Raw genomic sequence first — 17,539 nt, forward strand, 5'->3', positions numbered from 1 at the left:
CAGGGCATGGGTTGTGTGTTCCCTTCATTTTTGAGCATCCACAGAAAAAAACTCCTGAGACCAAGTGGCAGAAGATTAAAAAGTCATCTTGAAAGGAGTCTTTTGACAAAACTGCAAAAGAAATAAAAAAAACCTCCAGTTTTTAACATGATCTCTGGCTTAATACTTCACTTCTGCAATGTTCTGCTTCACTACTACTGAGTGACAGAAAAGGAAGTAACAAAAAGTCTTTTTGGCATCCATATCTTGATTTTTTTCTGTATATTGTAAGAAGAAATGACAGAGCCAATAATTAAAAATATTACAATTAAGTCCTGCAGTCACCAGATGTACAGCTGAAAGAGAAGTGGGATCAATTCTGAAAGCTACATCACAGTTAAAGAGAAATTAAAACTGGTGAATAAACAGAGGAAACCATTAGAAAGAAAATGTAGCCTCTTCTGCTAGACTGGAAGTGAGGAGGGTGGAAAAGAGGCAGTATCATGTTGTTTGAATAATCTAATTCTTTGTTGTGCACTTTTCCACGAACATTTTTAATGCAGGCTTCATGTAGGTTTAATGTAGGCTGTGATATAACAACAAATAATCAGTTTTCTATTCCTCCCATCCCCAATTAAAAATTATAATAGTTGGAAATACGTGGAATCAGAATAATTGATCCTGACTGGGACACCCAAGTCTGACAACAGTCACCTTATGCAACCAGCCACGGGATGTGTTTGCTGCTCATGGATACATGGAACCTCCCAAAGAAACAAAGAGGTGAGTGCAGACACCAGACAGGGGTTGGATTTTTATTGGTTTTGCTACTGAGCAATAAATCAAATTCTGAGTACCCTCCATAAGGTAGTTACCACACAGTTATTTCAGTGGCTGCAAATGCATAGCCAGGTAGAGAGCATCAGCCTCTCCCTTGTCATGCATAAAAGTAAATGAGACCTTGCCCACCCAGCAAGCCACTCCTCTCCTCTTATTTCATTTATTTCTTCATGTATGTGGAATTTTGGGTTGTTGTTTTACAGTTATTTTTCTGAATTCTGGACCCTTAAAAAAACCACAGTTGGTAAAAAAGCACAAGCTTAAAACAGCTTGTATTAACTTCCTACACCTTCCTTTGGGCTGTTCTCAAAATATCTTCTCATATATTACAAAAATATATTCATTGTCGTATTTTTCTTAGTTATTTATATAATATATTTAATTCATAAATTATGAACAAGTCATCTTTGATAGGTAGAAACAGACAACTTCTACCAACTGAAAGGACAGAAAGATTGGTTCAGAATAAAGTTTTAAAAAAAAAGAAGCTGACTAACTTACAATGTGTATTCTTCACAGTCAGAAGAAAATTGAAAATCCACATGAAAGACACCTGGAAAGATTCTACTATAATTTTTTTTCCACCTGACAACATAATTTCAAATGCATGTAAAGATATTAAAAATGTGAAGGAGAACTTGTTTGAATATGATTAGAGGAAAGGACTTCAGCTTGAGGCCAACAGCTATAAAAGTACAATTCAAATCTGGTCATGAAAATCCCTCAGGCTGGAGGAAATGTGAGGAGAAGCCCTGCTCTGCCAGGAGCACAGGAATTCCCAGCACTCACTCCTCAGCCCTGCCCTGCAAGCACTGCCCACACTCCACCTGCTGCTCTCACCAACTTAAATGGATTGTCTGCACTCTCCAAGAGATAATCACCTCCATAAATCAAGACAAATAAATTCCCACGTAGTAGTTATATATATTTTATAATGCCAAATCTCTTCCAGACACAGGTTGGAAGGAGGATTTTTTTGTGGGAAATGAGGGCTTTCAGACAAAACAATTTAGAAACGAAAACAAAGGTAAGGATACAAACCAAATCCAAATCCTCAGTGATTCAGTTCTTCGAGTGTTTGGAATCTTGATTTTAAAAAGATATAAACATTAAATAAAGACATAAAAATGCTTGAAACTTTTAAAACATCTACGTGGTCTAGTTGTCACTATTCACTATCCCACCCTCTCCCATTGTGCAAACACTAATTGCCTTGGCAGTGTATGTCTGGGGACACAACACTAGAAGGTGCATCCCATCCATCACTGAAAACCATGGGGGGATTTCCAAAAAGTAGGAATATTCCATGTTTTCAAGCCATGTAAGCATTTCTCATTGACTAGAGTGGGACAAAGGATCAGGTCAGAGCGGGCCCAACTGATGCCCACTGTATTTTGGAGCCTTTCTTTAAATCACAGCTAAATTGCAGAGCAGAGGGAAATGCAGCACACAACCACTCAAGGATGAAGAACTAAAATGCCCCTGTTTTTGCAGCAGTAAAGTGCCATCAGAAAGAAGCCATCCTGCCTAAATACAGATCTTTGAGAAATTAGAAAGCAAAACGGGCTTACTTCAGTTTTTATTTTAAAGAAAGGTAAGGAAAATACACCAAACCAGTAGTCACATTTGCTTTAGCAAAGGCTTCCTTTGTCATTTATCTTATTCTGAACTCAGTGAAGAGCTGTAGAGGCTGCTGTGAACTACAGCCAAGCAGAGCAGAGGGAGCAGAGAGCAAAGGGAAGGCTGCTGGCTGCCGAGCAGATGGAGCCATTAGCTGCACTGGGGGAATGCAGTCAAAGCAAGGGAGGATAACTAGCAGGGAGCATGGCTTTCAAGGGCATTTCACAGGAAACTTGGCTTTTTTTGGCCTTTTTTCTGTATTTCTAAATTGATACTTTATTGTAGTTCCTTTTTGCCTCTTCTGCTATTGCAAATCCTCGCCTTACTGCTGCAACCCTGGAGAAAGGGCTTATTTCTGAGCTACAAGGAAATGGAAAACCTTCTAGGTTTCTGGGCAAGAGTTCAAAATTATATTAAATATTTTAATAATAAGCCCTTTGAATTGAAGTGGTTTCCATGTTGCTGTCAAGACCCTGATTTGTCTGACCATCTGCTTATTTTCCTGGTCTTACTGTCATACATGATCAAACAAAACCCATGATCTTTTGAGGCACTGTGTGAAACTCCTGCTAATTTCAGTCTAGATTTATGAAGACTGTAGGTTTTGGAGATGGATAAAAATGTGTCTTAAAACTGGTAACTGAGCAAACATGAAAACTCACAAATACAGTATTTCATACATGTATTCTGGCAAGTTTTAAAAATTCTTATAAAATTAGTATATAAACAACTGCCCAGAATACAGCTCACAATGTATCTCAACATTTTCCAGCCAACCAGAAAGATATAGAAAGATGTAAAAACTTCCCAAATACAACCAGTCAGCTTCTTGAAGAGTAATCAAAAGTTTAGCCTGGTTTTACAGCCATGAGAAACTTCTGCAGAAGGGTAGTTCATAGCACAACTTGTGCTGGGCAATTTTTCAGCAGACTGTGAACAAAATTTTGAAGTCATGCAACAATTCATCAAAGCAGATGCTGCACTGGGAAGCAGAATGCTTGGATCCTATTTCTAGGGCTAGGCAGACCTCAGATAAATCATTAACCTCTTTCCTCTCATGCCCATCATCTGTTTTGCTGCCACAATTGCAGTAATCACGTTTCTGCAGTGCCAACGGACCTTCCAAACTGCCCAGAGTGCAGATTTTCCAGCCTGACATTAATTGTAGCAGTAAACCAGGCATCAAGTGTTAATGCAAAGACAAAAATGTGGAGCTGCCTGGCCATCAAAAAGCAATCTGAGGGTAAGCTATATATTTCACTTACTCTGTTGCAAGCTTTAGTGAGATAATCCTTTCTTATTGCCTGCACATACACAAGATGCAACACATAATAATCTTTCATCTTATGGCATTTACATGTTCCTTAATTCAGAAAGTTCCAAGTTTTCCACAGCCCTTTTTGCTATGTCAGTTTTACTGTGTGAAACAATGGAAATTATAGTCTTATATAGAAATGATGCCTACTGAAGAGATAAAATATTCTTTATTAAAAAATCAGAATTATATGAGCTTTGTCTATTATTTTCTAGTTAACTGTCAAAGCAACAACTGAAAAAAACATCTCAAGAGACATCTGAGATTATGAAGCTGAAATGGTGAGAACAGACAATGCCTCACAAGGTACAAGGATAGGTTTTGTCAGCATCTGGTTTTCTTCTTATCAGGTGTTGAAACGAAGTAAGAGATCTATCAAGAAGGGAAATACCATCCAAATAAATAAATTCCAAAGTTGGCAGGTTATCACACCTGAGAAACTGTCTCACACAAAAAAATCATCATATGCAAGGAATAGAGAACTTTATATTAAAAAAAAAAAAAAAAAGAGGTGACATTTTTTAATTTGGGAAAGAACCCTCCAAATAATGGTATAGATGGCAGCTTGTAATATGTTAGCAGATACTATAGGGGTCTTTTTATCATTAACATAAGATGTACCATTCTCCTGCCTGGGAAGAACCAATAAGAAAAACTCACAGAGCCTTTCATGAACTTTTGCTGTTTGCCATCAACTTTTCTGAGGTTCCTCAGCCCCAAGTGCTTGTTTTCCAGAGAGCGGATGCTTGTGACACATTGTGGAGTGTATTTATAAGTGACCACAGAGTTAGATAACAAATATGCACGTATTTGTCATCACATGAGGGAAAATAAATGCACTGGTTCTCTAAGACAGGCATTTCAGCTTGCCTGGGAACAGGGAAAAGACTCAAGTTGCCATAAGTGCCCAGGGCAGGAGCTGGATCCCCCTGGGCTATCCCCAGTGCAGTGGTAGAGAGGCAAACGTGGTAGAAAGGCAATCCTTGATCCCAGCAAACCAGAGAACTGAGCTTTCTGGGAAACTCTGGTCATGAGAAGGTACTACAATGAAAGGCAAAGTTAAAGAGAGTCAGGGGCTGGCTACAGCCTGCTTTCTTGGATGTGCATCCCTCCTACTCCAAGCTGGCAAGGGAATTTTTCTCCCAATATGGTGCACCACGTGCACGTTCTTCACTGCTGTAGTTTCCTGGAATAGCTCAGGAGACAGTAACATAGGGGCATTGGCAAAGGAAAAGAGGAAAGAGGTCACATTCACAGGAATCCCAAACTATCTTAAGTTCTGTTTAAAATGCTTCAATCTATATTCCTGGAACTGATCCTGCTAATGAGAGAAGAAAAAGGCAACATACCAGCCACTTCTTATTTTTTAAATAACCCTTTTTGATATGTCACAAAGTATTGCCCTTTACCACAGCACAAGGATTTTGTCCTTTCAAATGATGTTGGCAGGGAAACATAAATTTAAGAAGTTGATATCACCTCCTAGTGAAAGGTTTCCCCATTACTTAGCCAGTTAACTACTGAATTCTAATTTCCTAATACAAGCTGTTAAGATATCATGTAACATTCAAGCACATATGGCATTGGTAATATATATTAGCTAAAACTACCTATTTTCTTCCTTTTTTATGAAAAATTGTTTATTTTTTTAATGAAAATAAAAGAGTATTATCATGACTGAAAGAATAATGTAATCTGAGCAGTTTAGATCAAAATATACAACACTTAAACAGTGTTGTGGCTATCTACAATTCGGGTATTACAGCAACTGAAACTTGTTTTTCATGTGATCATCATTTTGCAAAGGAAACTGCACGGAGAGAAGGTGGCTCCCTGGAGGATTTCCTCATTTCTACAAAGAGCTGATATCTTTCTTTGAGAATAATGTGAATACCACAAAAAGTTCATTTGAAAGAAATCTTGAAATTAAGTTGACCCCAGTGTCTGGGAAACTGATGTTTCCTGCACTGTGCATAACACACCAGGGGAGTTCAGTGGCATAAAATGCCAGTCAAACACACCTCAAGGCTACTTCCCATTTCAAGCCTATATTCTTGTTATATATATTTTATAGTTTTTTATTTGTGATAGGATGTAATAAGGAGCATTGTCCATGCTTTGGTGTAACTGCAAACATTTCTAGCAATAGTATTTATAAAGTAGGACAAAAACAGAGCTTCTAGAGCCAGTATTTAAGAAAAGCTCCCAATTGCAGAAATGAAGAAACAATCAATTATTCCATTTTCTGAAGTACTAGAAATATCAAACCAGCCTAGTACCTCGTGGTTTTAATCTTTCATGTCAGAATTCAGAACCATGGAGAAAACAATTTGGTATTTGTTGACTTAGAATAATTGAGTTTTTTTTTTCTTCTGGAATCTGTGAAACAAGCTCTATTCACCTGCTTTGTTCCTGATCCCCATTTTAGGGTGGCACAATTTAAAAATGCATCCCTCACCGACAAATTCCTTTATGCTGCCAAGGAAGAAAGTTTCACTTTTTATTTTTCAGGTTTCCTTATGCTTATTTAATGAAGCATAAATATGGATGACACCTTTCTCCTTACAGCAGTTGAAAACATACAAAAATACATTCAGTTGCAGAAGCACCTCCTTTTTAAGCAGCCTTTAAACAGTTCCCTTGGTTTCCATTGGTTTTGCAGACACTTGGGCTTCCTTCACACCCCTGAGCCACACAGGCTCCAAAACAAACTCATCACATAAACTCATCACACTGATGTCAGAAGAAGTAAAAGAAAAAAACATGTGCAACACTCAGAACAGGAAAATCCTTTCATGTAGCAAAGACAAAGAAATATATATTATTATTATTTACTTCATTTCTCTTCTTATTAGCTGAGTGTTTCGTACTGATGTCTATATGTCATTCTTTCCTCTTTAACCATAATTAACCCTACAAAGAGTCTGTCAGGAGTACTTCAAAGTACTTGTTATTTAAAATATTGACCTCCACATAAGTTCTTATCGAGATATACCTAGAAGTACCAGAATTTTGTGCATGTGCTATTTTCTATTTCTGGATTAAAATAATGTTTCTTGACAGAAATATCTTGTCAAGTGTTTCCTGTGCCATTGCCATAGTACAGAAAATGAGGGTGCACCTAAAAAGTCAGAAAAGAGTTTATCATAATATACAGCTGAAATGTCTGCAGGAGACAGCCTATGCATGTCTTTTTTTCTTTTCCTTTAGTTTTATAGACCTGCATCTCTTGTTTGGTAAACATATTATCTGAGTAAAGTATATTTTGTCTTCCTTTTTCCTTCTATTCTCTCTCCTGTTCTACACCTCAGGGCCATCATTTGTCTATATGTGAGGAGACCTAGATCTGGATTTCAGCTGGATCTCTGAGGCTGAGCTTTTGCCTTTCTACAAAGAGGAGGATAAAAAAGGAAGGAAAGAAGACAAAGTTCCAATTCATGTTTAGTGTACAGGTAAACAGGTACTGCTGAGCAGGGATCGCCCCTGACAAACAGTCAGATATTCTTGTGATGACAATTAATTATACTTTTCAAAATATCTAAGCTCTAAACAACAGGCATTTCATTTCAAAGAAAGGGGAACACAGCAACACTCACTGCATGAGAGAATAATAGAGATGAGAAAGCACATCTGTGAGTCACAGCACAGGGCTCACGAGCCCTGCAGCAGATTCTCCTGCCAACCACATCTATAAAGGATGGACTTTGAAGGATTTTTGCATTTACTCAAAGTAAAACATTCATGAGCCTGCAGTACTAACACAACCCCCCAGTGATTCCCAGAGCCCTGGTCCTGGACATTCCATTCCCAGCTGACACGTTCCATTACGGCTTCATTGTACCCACACATGGTTTGGGGCACATCAAGGGCTCAGCTCCCGAGCTGAGCAAGGAATATGGATTTTACAGCTGGGCTTTGTGGAAGGGGACAGACTTCGTGCACTACATGGATTCTAAAGAGTTCCTACAAAGTATGAAAGAAGAGTAAATTCTAGAAACAGAGGAACATGTGGGACAGAGACATTCTCAAAGTCTCAGCCAGCAGAAAAGGAACTCTCAGTGTTCACAGAATTCACAGTGGTAAACACACAATAAGAAATAGAAAAGAGAGTCCTTAGAAGTTATTTTATCCATAAGCCTGAAATTCCACCATTCCTGTGGGGTCAATGTAAGTAATAAATTAGTCCCGAGAAAAAAATTCCTCCCACTGAAGGACTACAGGAAAATTACATTCTCTAGAATACGTGTAATGATTAAAAAGATGCCATTTTATTCTTTCTCAATGGTCCCTTCTCCCTCTAGTATTTACCCCAGTCCAGACATTCTCATTACAACTAATGTTAAGAATAGTTATCCAACCTTAGTGTCCACTGGGCAGAATATTGTAAACCAAATATATTCTTTTAAGGAAAAAAAAAAAAAAGAAAAGGATCATCCTTCAAGTAAAAGCTCCCTCAGACTCCTGGAAGAAGCGACTTAGAAAACCATTGACTCTTTTTGTGTCATGACATTTTCTCAAATGCTCTTTTGAAGTAAAAGTGTTGCAGACATACAAAGTGTGTGTTAGTCAGTGAAAACAGAGATCCCTGGGGAGCCTACAGAGAGCACGGAAGGCACTACTCAGTCATGGGTTTATTGCAGGTGGAGCCTGGCTGCAGAAAACAAGTTGTTCCACAACACATCAGGCTTGCCCTAAATTGATTAGGAATACATTTCATCTTGTCTTGGATAGGGAGTTATTACAGATTATCTACATTCACACTAGGAGCTCTTTTCCTCTGTTCCTACAGAATTTCAGGAATAATCTTCATGTGAACAAGTTGAAATGGGCCAGAGACACTTAAATATTTATCTCCACATAAGAACGTATCAGCAGACCTCAAAAGTATGGGAATTCTACATCAGAGTCCCAAACTGAATTTTCATTTCCTAGTGAATAAGCAAGATACCTCATTCTGGTTACACAAACCCTTCCATTCCAATACACCATGTTCAAGCACTTTGCCTCATTCAATTGTACAGCCTGACAACTGCCAAGGTACCTGCAAAGCACACACAGGTATATTTTTCTTAGCCTGATTGTCATAGCTGGCATTTGCTACCCATGAACTTTGACTTCACCATATCCAAAATGCAAATTCAGTTTGAACTGAGCCCATGGCTAACAATATGTTTGGGTTCCACAGTGCCAGGCAACACAGTGTGTCTATTTTGGTGTGTTTACTGGATACATAAATACAAGCAGGGAGTACATGCATCTCTCCAGCCTCCTCACAAAACCACCTTTCACACTTTATTATCTCTTACTAAAGCCTACTGTTGGCTTGATTGAAGTGTGTAGGTTGCACTATACTTACCTGCAAATAAAGCACCTTCATTTGGTTCTTAAGTTACTTCAGAAGCTCTCCCTGTTATTACATGCCTCCTTTACAAATTATGAATTTCACACACTTCACTGCTTTTGTGTTTCATTTAAAGTCTTGTTTATTGGTGGCACAAAAGTAAAGCCTGACTGGTGCTGTCTGCCTTTTTCTTTTCATGCTTTCCCTCATGGGATGCAATTCATCTCCCATTACTGATGTGAATTATTCATTTCTGCAAATCTTTCAAGTAGGTCTGAACCAAGCAGGTTCCAATGTTTTCTACCCTCAGAAAGAGTGGAAAAATCATATTACAGATTTTCCAGCCTTTCATATATATGATTTAATGACAGAACATACATAATCATCTTTCTCCACAGATACTGTTGAAGTTAAAATCTGTGCCAAGCCAAAATCTGTTTTTCTACCACAAGATCACAGGATCATCTCTTATGGCTTCTTCAAATGTAAGGTTGTTTTTTACAAACTTTTACACCTCAAAAGGCTTTTTTATTATTACTCATATTGTGCATACAATATTTTAATTTCTTTTAAAAATAAATCATTCACTTTACCTGCTTTCAGAAATGTATAATTAAAGAGGAGACAACTCTTGTAAGTTGTCTAACTCTGTATCAGAGTTCTTATGCACAGACTGCAAACTGAGTTTGATTCCTCTTCTTCATGTAATGTTCAGAGAAGCAATATTTTTCTTTAGTGCTGTTTTAAAAATTAGAGAGGTTTGTTCACTGTAACAGAGAGCATATTAGATCTTAGGGTTATGTAAAAACATAGTTATCATCTGTTATCAGCTATTTCTGTTAGCTTTCCTCTCTTGGTAAAATGTTTGCCACAGGAAAAAAAAAAAGGTGGATAATCAACAGTGCTGGAACAAGGGGCGGGTTTGTGTTTGGTTTGGGTTTGGGTTTTTTGAGATTAGTTTTTGTTAGGTAAACAAACTGAAAGACTGCCAGATGCTCTAGTTTTTATCCTCAGGTACTCCTGGAGTGATTGTGGTTTGTATTTCAATTTATATATATCCATAAGCACACAAACCCCAACACTGTGACTTACATCAGCTTGGTCACGTGGTGTTGTGTGAGCTCAGTTAAATGCAGGTTACTGAATTCTGACTGCCTGTTTTGAAAACTAGAAAACTTTGCTTTCCATGCTAGTTTTGCAAGGAAATAAATTACACAGATGCACTGCCAGCCTGTCACTTCTCAACCCCTCCCTCACAACTTTTGAATGAATTAGCTAATTTTGATCAAATTTGACAAAAGGACCTGGTCTCAAAAATATGAAGTTCCAACAAGTTTCCATGAGAACTGACAGTTGAGTAGGAGATAAAGACTGACATGAGTCTTCCCAGTGAGGCAAATATTGCTGTGTAAGCTCAGCAATTATCTATTATGCCTGACATCCCCACCAGTCACTCATTGTGTGTATCAGCCACACAATCCACTTGTGTAATTTGGAAGCAATCATGGGTCTCCATTTCCCTGCCAGCCACAAGCTGGAGAACAGAGGAGTGGTTGGCAGTAAATTTTGGAATCAGTGGAGAAGTTAGGATTTAGCAATAAAAAGTGAATGAAGAAGGAAGCTGTAGTTTGATTGGACATAATCTCACTTGAAACCAAACATCAGCATATCCACTGTTATCAGAGGAATTCTTTAAAGCTTGCAGAGTGTTTATAATCATTGATCCACCAGACTCCAAAGCAATAAAAACCAGGAGCAGATCCCAAAAGGTCATGCTGACTGTCATTCAGGAATGCTGCAGACAAGTTCTCTTTTCCCTCTCCCATGTCATTGCAGCAGCCCAGCACTGCAGGGGGCTCCTGGCTGCTTCCTCCAGCCAGCACTTGCTCCAGGAAGCCACAGGCAAGTCCACACGAGCCCTGCTGGTAATGGCACAGTTGGCTCTGGGGTTGTTGGGGACACATCCCAGGATAACACCTCAGGAGCCCGAATCTTTTAGAATTCTTGGGATGCTGTGAAAGGACATTTTACCTTTCCAGGCCTTTGTCTGGGTGATTCTCGGCCCACATTAACTGAGGGAGTCCCTTTGGTCCTGCCCAGTCCTGCAGATGCCAGTCCCTGGCTCTGGACGTTCTGGATATGCTGTGTTTCCTTCTGGTCTCCTCAGCCAGTTGCACCAATGTCACATAATGAGGAAAAACAAGTTCCCCCTGGTCCTTACTCCCGTTTAGGTTCTCTGCTTATTCAGGAAAAGGATTACACTACTTTTTATGCAAAGGCATCACACCAGGACCTCATGTTCTGTTATTTTTTTTACTACTGTGAATCCTTGATCTTTTCCAGTCATTGGTTTCAAAGACAGTATTCCATTCTGCTGATGAAGTACTTCACTTACATCTGCTCAGACCTAATAAACACTCCAGAACTGGAGGTCCATCAGTGTTGCTGAAAATACTTGTTTGAATTATCATTTAAGCAGTCATATCCCTCCCTCATTCAGATGTTGCAGAACATAAATAATAAGAAACCATTCCAAAGAAATCTGCATTGCAGTCATCATCAAAGTGAGTAAATAAAGAAAAGCTGACAGGACCTTTCACAGAAAGCAAATCACTGTGATCTTCACAGAGAAAGGTGAAGGATTTCTTTTTCTTCTTTTCTTTTTAATACAGCTTTTCTTCTAGATTCAGAGGCTTTCATGTTAAATTCAATATTTTTAGCACCCACACGACCATCTAGAATTAAATTGCAGCAGTTCCTTAGCATCTGAGTAAGAAAGCAATGATAGATCACTGTGATTCTCCTGTCCTTGTACAGAATCAAAGAATCATTTACTAATAGACTGAGTCGCTTCCAAAAGCAGAAATCACACAGCTCCATCTTGTGGAGGATGAGATTCCTCGTGTAATGTCACAGCTCCGTTCAACTTCTGCCTTTGGTAATGATTTAGCCTTAGGTGTTTTTTCCATAAGGTTTTACTTACTGCAGAAATTTTGTCACGTACAGTTTACACACCTTCACCAAGAGCAGGAACAACCTGCACAGTGTTTTTACTTACAGTCTTCTGTTTCATTTTATTTTCCCATAACATTCTCCCAAACAGGTCCATGCTTCAACGGTTCATGTTTGTACCAAGTGGTGCAGAACCAGCTATTTAATTTTTTCCTGTTCTCCTGTAAGAGGTTGAATACCTTGCAGAAGTGTCCTCAGTGAACACACCATACATTAGTACTAAAAATGTTTGATTTTCAGCCTAGTGGTCCTTCTTAGCAGGAAGCATTTGCAATGCAGTTTAGATGACACAAAACTGCAGAGCAGCTGAGTTTGTCTCATTCATGTAACACAGAACCCTAATCTGTACTGTTTCCATAATCCAGTGCTACTAAAGCAAACCATGTCAGAGGAACCAGGTAACTTTCCACAACCAAAAATGGTTTCCTGGATTCTGGAGACAATCAGTGTCCTACCAAGAGCTTCCGAATGGATCATATCCCAAAAACATCCATGTCACCACAGGCACTCCACACAAACCATAGCTGTGCCATGCTATCAGGAAAACTTTAATTTTTATATTTTTGACTGTACATTTTACTTAAGGAGAGCATATTAAAACAAGTTCATCACCAGAGGTCTCCAAACTGCCATTCCCCAAGGTAACAGCAAGTAACTCACTGTAAAGGCTTCCCAGGATATTCTGATGTTTCGAAGCCTACGTTTGTTTGGAGCAGAAGGTATTTCTCAAAAGTCTGATGTAACACTCCTCTATCAGATTCTCCCAGCCTACATTCGAGAAGTTTTATGAAAAAGCAGCAAGTCATGTGACTCCTGGGCCTGCTCACAGGTGACTCTGGGAACTTATTTCCCATTTATTTATGACTGAAATGTGTGAGGGTTCAAAAATGACTGCAAACATTCCCTCAAGTCTTCTAATTTAATTAAAAGGATAAATGATCCTAAGTATTTTCATCTTTTTAATTAGTTTTAAATTAATTTTCAGTGTGAGAGCCAGAAGTCCTAAGAGAGAAAGTAAGGAATTGCTCATAGGAGCTTCTACCAGATCTGCATGATGAATGTCAACACAATAACCAAAACCAGCTGCTTATTAAAATACTGGTTTGGACTACAACAGTCAGAGACTGTCTGAATTAACACATATAGGCAAAAAGAATGCAGTAGAGAAAAATCTCCTTAAAATAATCCAGACCCTGTGTTTTTAACTAACATGCTGGGACTTAAGGGGGAAAAAACAGAATAGCATCTTGATTGTTTCCCTACAAAGGATATTCCATGCCCCTATTGAGATGATTCATCACCACTTCACTCCCCTGAATTCATCTTCCATACTGAGAAACATTATGGCATTTCTCCCTTCTGGTAGAAGTCAAAATAGCAACTCTCTAGATATGAGTGACAAGAAAAAATACCTCATCTCTTCTGCTAACACTTCTTTATTGTTTGAAATTTCAGGAACAGTGTTGACTTGATTTCTTTTTATTAAGTCTTGAAGTGATTTTTGTTTCCCTGAGAAGCATTAGTATTTCTCTGAAACACTGAAAACCAAAATCTACAGAAAGGATGAAGAAAAAGAACCAAAGGAAAAGGCCTTTCAAGGTTCACCCCCCACCCCCCCAAGAGCTGCCAGTCCTGACAAGGAACAGGTCCCAGTGCCCGTGGGTGGATGCCCCAGCTCATCTGTATCCAGGCAGCCCTTGGGCTGGGCTGCAGAACCTGCCAAGAAGGTTGGCAATTAGTGCCAATCAGGACAGGTTTGGCTGTGATATGGACACCCAGGCAGGAGATACTGGGCTGATCCTATCAAACCACTTTGCACCAGTATCTAAAGACTCTTTGTGTGACTTTGTAACCTTCAGTTACTCCCAAGATTAGCCACAGAGCCATTGAAAACATATTCCTTCATCAAAAAAACCCTTGTGTGGTTTTTAGCTGGAAGTTCTCTTGGGCTTTTCAAGGAAGTGCCAAGAGACACTGCCAGAAACACAAAGTCATTTGTCCAAGAGGGCTACAATTATTTCATTCCCCAAAAGTAGGAGATTAAAAATTATGTTAATTAGGATAAATACTGAGAAAGTATTAAAGCATTATTACAAGACAAACCAAGCAACAAAAGAGTTGCTGACTATTACAACTGCTCCTTAAATACTTTATAGTGATACTCTGTGCTGCATATGGTGCTTAGAAGCTGCATAATTACACACATTTATTCATCCTTAACCTATGTGTTTTCATTACTTTGGTGCACACCATTAAAATTGAAATGTTATCAAAACATGGCATTGGAAATAATTTAGTATTTCCTATTTCAGACAAAAAAAAATAGATGATTGAGTGCTACCTATGAGGAAGGTCATTCTGGTTAAAAAGAGGACAAAGTACAGCACAAGCACCCGAATCTGCTTGTTTCCCAGTTGCCTATTTATCCATTCCTTTTCCAATCCATGTGTATTTTGAATAAGGCATTAAAAGTGTAATCCTGATTTCCCTGGTAATCTAAATGGGAGATTTGGCTGCAGGAGAAATCAAACCTCAGCTTTAGGGCAGAGAGGAATAAAAAGTAAAATGCCTGGAAGACTTTGCAGGTAAGCAGTTTTAGTATAAAGGCTCTTGTTTTATTATGCATGGAGTATGATTCTTTGGATTCTAAAGTACTTTAATCAATGTTCAAGGGTTTTTAAGAACCTCATTATATATCTCTTTTGCAGGATTATGAATATTTGCAAATGAGGTCACGTAGTAAAGCTTCAAAGGCTAAAAAGTTAGATCAAGATATATTTTCTAAAACTCTTCAAAATATTTCAAAATCAGAAGTGCTGCCCAATATACATTGCCACATTCAAAGTGTCAGCATTCTCTTTGAATTTTAGCAACATCTTTTTCTAATATATATATTACTCTTCCCCCTGCCTCACTGTTTTCCTATGATGATGATTACATTTGCACCATTTTATCCAAAAGTAAGCAGTAAGAGTTTAATTTAAATAAAATTAAAATAAAGGTACCAAATTAAAGTTCCATATACTAAAGACTGAGCTGATGAATTTAATTTAATTTACTAAGCAAGAGTGTGCAAGGATTAATAAATATAATTATATTATGGTTGAGCACCTCTATGGCAGTTTTGTAACTATCCTTTCCAAGGAGTTTTGTGTTTATTACAGGAACCAAAAAAAACCCCAAAGCTGGATCAACAGGGACTTCATAGATTTATAAAAGCATCTTAGAGTTACAACTTCAGTTTTCTAAATTTGTGTATGGTGGGTCACTCAGTATTTTGCACAGGTAAATGTATGCAGTGTTCAGGTATATTTTATATATATTTATATATTGTATATATATACTTGTACAGGGTGGAGAAGAGTGAGAAGTTCTGTGCAAAGTCTCCAGAGGGGAGAGAGTGGTTGGTAACAGCACAAAGAAAGATGGGAAGGCAGATTTGGTACATTCAGAGCATGACAAAGAAGGCATAGCAGAAGAAAAACTACTTACCCATAATGAGTTATTAATGGTACTGAAATTGTACCATTCATTTGTTAAAATGAGTATGCTTGACTGTAGATTTTCTTGTCAGTCTATATATTTTGATTATATGCACCACACAGCTCAGCAGTAAATTACTGCAATTAACTTTGATTCCTTAGGATCCACAGCAGAAGCATATCCAGGTCTCGTGGCAGAATCTAGAATTCAACTCTAAATTCTTGTCTAAAGTCCTTGTGCAAAGCAAGTGGTTACTTTGAAAAGTGCTGGCAAACTCCAGCAGAAATTCTACAGAGATCTAAGGCCATAATGGTTGTTAAATTTCTCATAAGAAAAAAACTTTCTAAAAAAATCCAGGGAAAATTTAGTATATCCATGACAGTAAAGTTTGGAAAAGAGTTGAACAGTTTGAGGTAATTTCTTAACAAACACCTTATGCACTCAGCCACCACTTTAGTGTACCAAACACAGACACTTCAAGGAGAATCTTAGCTTACAGATAAGATGTTTTCCATGCTGTTCCTTTGAAATTTGAGTAGCACATCCCCTGTGAAAGCAGCACTGTTCCATCTGTGCAGCTCTAGAGTCAGACACTTCCTCTCCCAACAAATCTGCGCAGCTCGCTCGGTTTGGGCTGTGGGAGCACAAAAGAACTTGTCACAAAACAACCTGCAAATAAGCAGACACAAGATGCAACTCTCTAGAAGAAAATTATAGCCCTACTTTGGTGAGGACAAACCACAGATCAAGTGTCAGCAGAGCCTGGGACAGGGAAGAGACAAAATATAAGAACGAAGGGAACTAAGAGAGACTCCCCAGTAGAAGATCCGCCAGGAAATAGCGAGTAACACAAGTCACCCTCTGAATTAAATTGGACAGTATGAGAAGAGTCAAGACAGACATTTGTTTCTGCTAAAGAACTCTGATAGTTCCCATGTCTGACACATGCTCTTGGGGTCTTGCTTTCATACCTTCCCAGTGAACTACTGGGCAATTCCTGGCACTGAATGAATTTAACTCAAAAAGTAAGTGTGCTTTTGTGATTTGTAAAAGTTACTGAGTGGAACTATTAACTGTGGCAATATCACTAGAGTATCATTCAGAAAATGATACAGAGATAGTAGAAATAATGGAGAATTTTGTCCTAACTCACAAATCCTGTGAATAGATCATTCACAGGCAAAAGGCAGCAGGAACTGGACCAAATCTACGTGTCACTACTTGCTTTTGATATCACAGTAGAGTTCAGAGACCACAACTAGCACTTGGTGCTGTTTTGGTAGTGCACAAACACGAAGGATTTTACAAGCTGTGACACCACTTACTCCATTTGACTCCACTCTGAAGAACAGCCAGCAAAATCAAAAGTGTCCACACATCCCAACCACTCCCAGCTCAAAGTGTGGTCTGGCTGCACGAGGACAATGCCCTGGGAACTGAAATGGCCCTGGCACACTTCCATGTGCCACTCAGCTCCAAGGTGGGGCCATGATAATGGTGGTTTTTAACATTGCCAAATTATTCACCATGGCTTTGACAAACACAGCAAAGCCATGGCTAAGGTAGCTGCTCCCTTCCCCCCAGTATATCAACAAATACCCCCTGCAGCTCCTTAATAAAGTTAACTTGCACCATTCATCTGGTAAATAAAACCCTTGGAAACAATGAGGAAGCAGTCCCATGCATATTCAGAGAGTTGTAATTGCTATGGAAACCATCTCTACTAATAGAGTCTTGCTTCAGAGCATCAGAGGCAAATCAGAATAAAATGACAGCAAAACAAAGTGTAATACTGCCTGAGACTTCAAAGTCCAAAACTGAGGGGAATTAAACCACTGTGAAGGAAAAGCCTTCATGTTCTCCCATCTTCCAGGTTCTTTTTGGAGCGTATTTAAGGGGATGAGCTCTTTGGTTTGTTTTCTGCCTGGGCTTCCCAAATTGCTGCTGAA

At 38.6% G+C, this 17,539-nt stretch overlaps 1 long non-coding RNA gene across 1 annotated transcript in view; it reads right to left on the reverse strand.

Annotated features, from left to right (window-relative positions):
• LOC127482403 (uncharacterized) overlaps nt 1–17,539 on the reverse strand; it is a 24,451-nt gene continuing 6,912 nt past the window's right edge. The window contains exons 2-3 of the long non-coding RNA XR_007908603.1: nt 16,088–16,224; nt 1–111 (exon numbers count right to left, since the gene is read on the reverse strand). This is a non-coding gene — a long non-coding RNA (uncharacterized LOC127482403). The remainder of the gene's footprint in view (nt 112–16,087; nt 16,225–17,539) is intronic.

The sequence above is a fragment of the Manacus candei genome, unplaced genomic scaffold, assembly GCF_025592945.1.
Source record: "Manacus candei isolate 608988 ecotype Guabito, Panama unplaced genomic scaffold, ASM2559294v1 h1tg000002l, whole genome shotgun sequence".
NCBI classification, from domain to species: Eukaryota; Metazoa; Chordata; class Aves; order Passeriformes; family Pipridae; genus Manacus; species Manacus candei.